We start from the raw sequence: 7,986 nt of genomic DNA on the forward strand, positions 1-7,986 counted from the left end.
CTGTTAAATGGCATGACACATCCCCAGAAGTGATGCCTTGGGATCACCACTGAGCACTGCCTTAGTTGTGACCACAGACAAATGAGCTCTAGATTTTACCCACCTGGTCATGTAGTGTTTCTCCCTCTTCAGAGGTGTCGGTTGTGGGCGCACTTCCTCCAAGTGTACAAAAGCATTTATCCAATGACCTGGCGACAGAGTCACAACAATTGTCATTTTGTACATTCCAAAGGGTCATTATATGTAGTCAGTGATGAATAAAGGAATGATGTGTTTCTTACCTTTTAGTCTCTGCTTGTTTAGGAGGTTGATTTCTGGGTTTTATGATGGCCTTTTGACAAGACTCTTGGTTGACCATCTCACCAGTAACCTGGGGACAGAAGCCATGTTGAGTTATAGGGTGACAAATATAAAGGTCTGTATGGTTATCTAAGTAAAACACTATGCATTTGGTTTGGTTAATTAATTGTACTTTAGAGCTGAGGTGTCATGTAAATGGTTATATAGGAGGGTAAAAATGGTACATTTCCTGAGGAACTCTCGAAGTCCTCAATGGAGGTTGATAACGACGTGGTATCTTGACTGTGCTTGTCATAATTGGGTTGCTGCCGTATCTGCAGTTAAAAACATTATATGTCTCAGTTATATGTCTCATGACCACATGTCCCAGATTGTGTGGGACAGTTCTGCATTTTGGCCTGTTGCCCCACGTTCCACAACCAAACAATCATGTCCCGCATTTTATAAAAACAATTCTAAGTTAACTCATTTACAACAAAGGTTGATTTGTTTCGTATTTCAGTCAGGCATTCCAACCTGTCTCTTTTGCAGCAGACAGGAAGTGGCGAAGCGAGAGCTCTCACTCATCAACATCTTTCCAAAATAAGCCCAATGCATTTCTATGGGCTTAATTTGGACCTAAGCTTTTCACCTGCCTTCCCGTCTTTAAGACAACGACTCCCATTGTTAGGGCGGAGACATGAGCATCTCGTCATTTTATACAGATCTGTTTGCAGTCACGTTGCAATTTTGACATGATATATGTCATAAGGATGTTGTACTGGTTATATTAAACACTTCTCCAATAGTTTTTGAGATCTAATATTCTGTGCAGCGCAAGGTCAATGTCATATCTTCAACCAATCACATTTGTCAAATCCTTTCGGTCTAAATTCCGGCTAAACTTGGAGGATAGTTAAAAAAGCATCCTTCTGACGAAGAGCTGCAAAACTATGTAAACTGAAAAGATATACATTGTCTAACTTGTGAGGCTCTATATGCTCATTAGATGCTCATTTAACAAATTTGCTGCTACTTCCCTCAATCCCGTTTTAAAAGTATCCCATCCTAACTGTTTTACATTCCCTAAGACCAACCAGAAATGTTTCCTTGGCCAAATATCCCTAGATTTCTATAAAATATACACACATTTGGTCTCTCGTTTCTGCATGACCAAACTTTGCAGAGGCAAAGGAATAGCCTATCAGCGTGCTTCAATTAGCTAGTTCGGTGCAGCTACATGTGCAGTAGGATACACTGTCCCTCAAATGTCATTTTACTCTCAGTTGTTAATATTAAGCAAAGAACAAGAAAGGTACAATAACATTTTAGATGCTAGTTATAACACACACTAACCATGTGTTGCTTCAATGCAGGACATTAAAACTTGTAGTGTATTTTAGGTTTAAAAAGGCTTCTTATGTTTGTAATTTACAATTTTAAATTTCACAGTTGATTCTCCCTTTCGAAAAATGTATCAACTTCTACAAAAATGTCCATTAATTATAATGCACATAATAATTCACATGTCCTGTTGCTGCAGGACTATTTTTCCGCTGTAGCAAACGGACTCCAATTAAGATCCTACCTGTTTAACGCAAAATTGCCTGTTATGCTAAAACATTTGTAAACTGAAAAAATATGCCAGTACGGTGGACATGTCAGAGTACAATGTCACAGCTTAGAACTAAATGCAAACAGTTTATTCTGCACTAATGATGCAGTACTGATAAATATAGACCATACCCATTCACTCTGTGTAACATTAGTTATTGTACACCTAGTTTGTAAAGTACCTTTAGAAATGTGATGTGTTTTTTTCTAAATCTAGACCTTGGTCCTGTTTTTGGAATCAAGTTGATGAGGTCAGTCTCCTCAAGAGAGAGGAAACCTTCTTCATCAATTTCTTCTTCTGAAATTAAGGAAATATACATTTTAGGCATATTAATATCAGAATATAAGAATGACTGTATCAAATTAACAAATAAACATACGTGTTTACAATTCAGGTGTTATCTTTACTTAATTATACTTAATAATACATTATTTGAATCAAATCAATCAATAATTGCATTAATACACAATGTATTATACAATGTATAATAATACATCACAAATGTCTTTACCTTCAAACCTCTGAATCAAGTCACTGAGGTTCCACTCAGTTAATTTGTCTCTGACGAAATCAAATGATGCCATGAGACTTTACTATGAAGGAAGAGAAACATAGTACAATTGACATATTTGTGGTAGGCGATATCACATACATTTTATTCCAAAAGGCGCAAGTGCAACTATAAAGAAAAACACTATGATTTATTAAAACTACAAAAACACAAGCCATTCAGTATTTAAGCTTCATTTTCAAGAGAAAATCAAGTGCTCATGTTCTTGTGATTCCTAACCATTTTGTTATTGTAGGATGTTCGCAGGAATGTTTCACATCAAATTTCAAGTAATAGTAAGACACACAGAGACATATTTATTCTCACATGAGTAAACTGATTATCTGAATGCAAGTCTATCTGTGTTTTTACCCCTTATTGTTTGTCTTATACTGTATTATGGAGAGAGAGAGAGAGATAGAGAGAGAGATTGATTGATTTTGGGAATCAAATATCTTAACTTGGTCACTCTTGTTGCCGAGAATTTTCCTGATGCACCACATATAAAACTCACTCCATGGAGGGCAGAGTGTCTGCGGTCTTTCACTCCTCCCTTGTAATTGATTGATGATTTAAGGTCACTGATTAGTCAGGAACCTCCCTCACCTGGATATCTAGGTCTTTTTAATTTTGTTTTACCTTTATTTAAATAGGAAATTCAGTTAAGGCCAAATTCTTATTTACAATGACGGCCTACCTTGGCCAAAACCAGACGACGCTGAGCCAATTGTGCGCCGCCCCATGTGACTCCCAATCACGGCCGGATGGGATGCAGCCTGGATCCAAACCAGGGACTGTAGTGACGCCTCTTGCACTGAGATACAGTGACCACTGCGCCACTCGGGAGCCCAATTGAATGTAAAAACAAAAACCAGCAGACACTAGGCCCTCCATGGAATGAGTTTCACCCATGCCCTAACCGGTTTCCTAACCTTAACTTTCTCCTCCTAACCTGCTACAAAAAGTCAATTTTTGACAAAAGCTGTATCCCTTCCAGACAAAACTGGATTTACACTCCATCCTCCTTCTCTTCCAAACCTTTCGAGGGCATTTTCTTTTCTTTTCTTCGCTTTAACTTTAAGTAAACAATAAAGGAAGTGTCACAGGTTTCATAAAAATTGAATTTAGTTGTGCATTTGACATTTGATTTAACCAGGAAAAGAACCTTGAGGTTAGAAACCTCTTTAGCGAGGAGGATCTGGCAGAGTAGTCAGAGTGCATGCAGAGCACAATACAATACAATACATAAAAAATAATTACAATGGTCAATTACATTTTTTTCATTCAGACAAGATTGATTTCATATGATGTGGTTAATTGAGGACACCACACCTTCCAGCAAATCAACCATAGGTTTACTATTATCACATCATCTAGTGGTCCCTCCTGTTCATCGAAGTTAGTCATTGAAGTTGTTTGGCTTACGTTCTGACCACTAGATGGTGCTGTTACTGCATAGTAGGTGCTTTTATTTTTTTTATGAATTCCCCCTCAATGTTAAACGGATAGTTCCTCACCCTGAAAGTATGGGCCTGGAAAAAACTGTAATTTAGCAATTAATCATTGGAAGTGATGCGGACAACTGTGCAATATATATATATATATTTTGCCAAATCACCTAAAATCCACTGAAATCAACTCCATATTTGGTTCGACGTTACTTTAAAGTGATTTGGCCATTTAAAAATAGACATTGTATGTTTCACCAACGCACCAGTAGAGTGGAGATTGCTTTCTATAGTAGAACAGTTTTGTAATGTCTGTAAAACAGAACTTTTCCATATCTCTTTTGCAATATCTTTAGTATTGAATTATCACTTTACAAGATAGTAATCCAAATCTGAATCCAATTTTACTCAAACTTAACCCTAATTCAAATTAACTTAATTCATGCAGCCACTTTGAAACAAAAAAATATGTTTATAGTCACATTACATAAAGGGTGCGTTCGTAAATTCACACAGGCAATCTACTGATTTGAGTGCCAGAGCGCAGAATGATTGAAGAATTTACAGACACCCTGAACTTGGTTGCTATGACAGGCATAAGTAAACATTGGCTATAAAACTCAAAAAAATTGTTGCCAGTCTACTCAATGAGTCAGTACACCAGCCCATTCAGCAACCCGCTCAGGTCAGCGATGCATGTCTAATCCTCCCAGACAAATATGACGAGACAACATCCAAATACCGTGGCTTCCTCCTTCTGTGCTCCCTCTATTTTGCACATCAGATGGAAGCTCCCACCACCAAGAGGTCTAATGTTGCTACGGTTATTTCTCTGATGACTGGGCGGGCATTGGAATGGGCTACGGCCGTCTGGGAGAGAGGAGAGGAGGAGCTTGAGTCTTAGGAGGAGTTCATGTCTCTGTTTAAATGTATTTTCGATCATCCTGCAGAGAGGGAGGTAAGCGTCTGCTTCAGATCCAGCAGGGGAATCAGGCGGCTGCTGAGTATGTGCTTACCTTCCGGACAGTAGCAGCTTCCAGTGGATGGAATGAGCCGGCGTTCAGCAAGTTATTTAGAGGAGGTCTGCGTGAGGAGGTCCAGAAGGAACTGGCCGGCCAAGATGACAACCTCACCCTGGACACTCATTGCAATGGTCATCCGTCTGGATAACCTCCGGGAACGTCGGCATCTCCATCGCTTCTCTCCCTCATTCAGCGAGTGTTCAGAATCAGAGCCTGAACTCATGGAGGTAGGAGCCCACATGTCTCCCCACAGCGGAACGACGCAGACGGATACAGCTGGGGCTCTGTCTGTACTATGGCCAGGGAGGGTACAAGCGCCAGCGGTGTCCGTTAGTTTAGAATCCGGAATCCACTAGAGCAGAGGAACGGTCACGTGATGTTACATCCCCCGGACAAGGACTGAGTATTCTATCTACTGCTCTTCCTGTTAGACTTTTTTTAGTACCCATCACTCTGGCTGACTGTCCTTCATGCCCTGTGGCTACAGCTTTAGTGGATTCCGGCGCCGCAGGGAACTTTATGGATCAGACCCTTGCCTCCTCTCTCAATATAACTACCTATTCGCTCTCCTCTCCTTTTTCACTTCAAGGTCTTGACTGTCGGCCTCTAGGATCCGGAACCATCACACACATCACCCAACCACTCACCCTCACTGTGGAGCCCAATCAACAGGAAAACATCCCCTTCTTCATCACCAGTGCACCAGTTCACAAGATCATCCTCGGCCTACCTTGGCTTCAGCGCCACAACCCTACCATCTCATGGTCGAGGATAAGAATCACTGACTGGTCATCTGAATGCTGTAAGACCTGCTTTCCTGTCCACTGTGGTTCCACACCAGTTGAGAGTCCTGTGGTTGCCCTCCAGCCCAACATCCCGGAGGAATATCAGGATATATGGGAAGTATTCTCCAAGGCCCGCGCTACCTGTCTCCATCCTCATCGCCCCTTGGACTGTGCCATTGACCTGTTTTCCGGTGCTACACCTCCACGCAGACGCATCTACGCTCTGTCTGCGGCTGAGACCCAGGCCATGGAGGACTTCATTCAAGAGGCGCTCCAACAGGGTTTCAGCCGCAGGTCCACACTCCCTGCATCGGCTGGTTTCTTCTTCGTGGCCAAGAAGGAGGGAGGATAACGCCCTTGTATCGATTACTGTGGACTCAATGACATCACCACAATGTATCGGTACACTCTCCAGCTGGTGCCGTTAGCCATTCAGCAGCTCTGCAGGGCCCGGTTCTTCACCAAACTGGACCTGCGGAGTGCCTACAATCTCATTCGCATCTGGGAGGGGGATGAGTGGAAGACGGCATTCAGCCCGATGTCTGGTCACTACGAGTACTTGGTTATGCCCTTTGGCTTAGCCAATGTTCCTTCAGTGTTCCAGGCATTCATCAATGAGGTGTTCAGGGACATGCTCGGACTTCAGGTGATTGTGTACATTGATGACTTCCTGATCTTCTCGACCAACCTAGAAGATCACATCACTCACGTTCGAGCAGTCCTGGAACACCTCTTGGCTAACCACCTGTTCGTCAAGGCAGAGAAGTGCCAATTCCACCAGAGTGCTGTTTCCTTCTTGGGCTACCAAATCAGCCCGCAGGGACTGAGGATGGAGGACAAGAACGTAGATGCGGTAAGGTCATGGAGACAGGTAGTGCGGGCCAGTCCCAACCACCATCAAGGGGTTGCAACGTTTTTTGGGGTTTGCCAACTTTTACCGTCGCTTCGTCAGGAACTTCAGCACCATTGCCACCCCTCTCACCTCTCTCCTCAAGGGTGGGCCTCATAGGTTGGTTTGGTCTCCAGCAGCTGACAAGGCTTTTTGTCTCCTCAAGGGGCGTTTCACCTCCCCCCTTGCTAAAACACCCAGATCCCACGCTACCTTTTGTGGTTGAGGTAGACGCATCGGAGGTGGGTGTGGGGGCAGTTTTGTCACAAAGACAGGGGGACCAACTAAAATTGTATCTTTGTACTATCTTCTCTAAGAAACTGTCATCCGCAGAGGATTTATGACGTCGGCGATTTGGAGCTCTTGGCGGTGAATTTGGCAGTAGAGGAATCTACGATTCGGGAGAGGGTCCTGTCCAGAGGGCACCCATAATCCCATCCTCCCGAGTCGTGGATCCAGTGGTTTGGGACGTAGACATCCGTCAGGCTCTAGAGAGGTAGCCCGCACCCCAGAATTGTCCTCCCGCACGCATCTATGTTTCCACTGGGATAAGGGATCTGCTGTTGACCTGGGAACACACAGCTGTCATCTCTGGACATCCAGGTATTTCTCACACTATCCATTCCCTCACTGAGAAATACTGGTGGCCCACCTTGGTGCAGGATGTTACATGGTATGTCAACTCCTGTTCAGTGTGCTCAAACCAAGTCCCCCCGGAATGCTCCAGCAGGGAAGCTCCTGCCGCTTTCTGTGCCTCAGCGACCTTGGTCCCATCTATCCATTGACTTTGTTACTGATCTTCCCCCTTCTGATGGTGGTAGTGGATAGATTCTCCAAGTCATGTCGATTCATCACTCTTCCTGGTCTTCGCACTGCTCTCCAGGTCACTGAAACACTCTTCCATACGGTCTTCTGCATTATGCCTTCCGGAGGACATTGTCTCGGACCGTGGCCCCCAATTCACATCCCGAGTATGGAGGGCCTTCTTGGAGAAGCTCGGGGAAACGGTTACCCTAGCATCCAGGTATCGGCCTCAGTCTAAAGGGCAGGTGGAGAGGATGAATCACGAGCTGGGGAGGTTCCTGAGGAGTCACTGTCAGGACCGGCAGGGTGAGTGGTCACGATTCCTTCCTTGGGCAGAGTACGCCCACGACTCTCTACATCACTCCTCCACTGGGTTGACCCCCTTCCAATGTGTTTTGGGTTTCCTGGCTCCGTGGACCCTGGGCCAGACCGTGGCTCCTGCAGTAGATGAGTGGTTCTGGCGCGCGGAGGAGGTGTGGAACAATGCGCACGTGAGACTCCAGCAAAGTGTCCATCGCCAGAAGGAGCAGGCAGACCATCACCACAGTGAGACCCCTGTGTTCCATCCTGGGGATCGCGTCTGGCTCTCTACCA

The 7,986-nt window shown here is 44.2% G+C and overlaps 1 long non-coding RNA gene across 1 annotated transcript; it reads right to left on the bottom strand.

The window, feature by feature from the left end:
• Positions 1-279: 279 nt before the first annotated feature.
• LOC121844111 lies at positions 280-2,185 on the bottom strand. The gene is made up of 3 exons (XR_006081849.1): positions 2,076-2,185; positions 525-614; positions 280-370 (listed from the first exon to the last, which is right to left on the bottom strand). It is a non-coding gene; the product is annotated as an uncharacterized LOC121844111 (long non-coding RNA).
• Positions 2,186-7,986: the final 5,801 nt, after the last annotated feature.

Source organism: Oncorhynchus tshawytscha, unplaced genomic scaffold (assembly GCF_018296145.1).
Source record: "Oncorhynchus tshawytscha isolate Ot180627B unplaced genomic scaffold, Otsh_v2.0 Un_contig_1763_pilon_pilon, whole genome shotgun sequence".
Classification (NCBI taxonomy): Eukaryota; Metazoa; Chordata; class Actinopteri; order Salmoniformes; family Salmonidae; genus Oncorhynchus; species Oncorhynchus tshawytscha.